This window comes from Triticum dicoccoides, chromosome 6B, assembly GCF_002162155.2.
Source record: "Triticum dicoccoides isolate Atlit2015 ecotype Zavitan chromosome 6B, WEW_v2.0, whole genome shotgun sequence".
Lineage (NCBI taxonomy): Eukaryota > Viridiplantae > Streptophyta > Magnoliopsida > Poales > Poaceae > Triticum > Triticum dicoccoides.
In genome coordinates this window covers 181,244,103-181,244,992 of record NC_041391.1, presented here as the reverse complement: position 1 = coordinate 181,244,992, position 890 = coordinate 181,244,103, and the positions used below count along the sequence as shown (strand labels likewise).

General features: G+C 46.7%; 1 protein-coding gene across 3 annotated transcripts in view; it reads left to right on the top strand.

The window, feature by feature from the left end:
- The first annotated feature begins 770 nt into the window (after positions 1-770).
- Positions 771-890, top strand: part of LOC119322948 (disease resistance protein RPM1-like) — a 54,113-nt gene continuing 53,993 nt past the window's right edge. For all 3 annotated transcript variants that reach the window (XM_037596494.1, XM_037596492.1, XM_037596493.1), the window contains exon 1: positions 771-880. The gene's annotated coding sequence lies outside the window, so the exon portion shown is untranslated. The remainder of the gene's footprint in view (positions 881-890) is intronic.

Genomic DNA, 890 nt, shown 5'->3' with positions numbered 1-890 from the left:
GTGAGCCTCTAGAACCGGTTCATGCCACGAACCGGGACTAAAGGGACTGGTGGAGCCCCAACATGCCACCATCCCTTTAGTGCCGGTTCGTGGCACGAATCGGTACTATAAGTTCAACACGAACCAGGATTAATGATGCCCGCCTGTCTAGGCGTTGGAACCGGCACTAATGATCACATTAGTGCCGGTTCGTTACAAACCGGGACTAATGTGTCTCACGTAAAGTAGTTTTTCTACTAGTGTAAACAAAAGGCCCAGAGGATTGGGTTCGTTGCCATGGAGAACGCCCATACGGTGCTCTAAATCAGGGGCTCACTCGGCAACCAAATAGCGTACATATGTTGAGTATTTAAAGGTGCAAGAAAACAACCAAACAATTACACAGAAGCTTTGTTTACGCGTTCAATAACAAAGAAACCATACTGTGTGAATAAGAAGATGCTCTAATTGGGTGCCATCACCAGCCAAAAGGCACGTGGAAAGCCCGCAGATCCTATGCAGGGCCATATTTATGTCTCCATGGCATTTGTAATTTGGTGACCAATGTACAAAAATAATAATTTGGTGGGCCTAACAATTGCGTTAAAGATTGGTCATGGGAAACAAGACCACACAATACAAGACGAACATGTGTGGCGCCGATCCCTGCTTCCATCCGTACGGCACTATTCGCATTGGATGGCCAGGATTTCCTGGGCGACGACAAATTAGAGGTCTAAACTGGAAGGCCTCTAAAACCCGACGACTTGATGATTCGTCGGACTAGCCGGACCTGCTTTCGAATACAAAAAGAGGGAAACCTGCATTAGAAGAGAATTCTAGGGCTGATCCTTGGTTCGGCGCTTCATTCCTTACTTCAGCATGCAAGGAGCTACATAAGGTTCTATCAT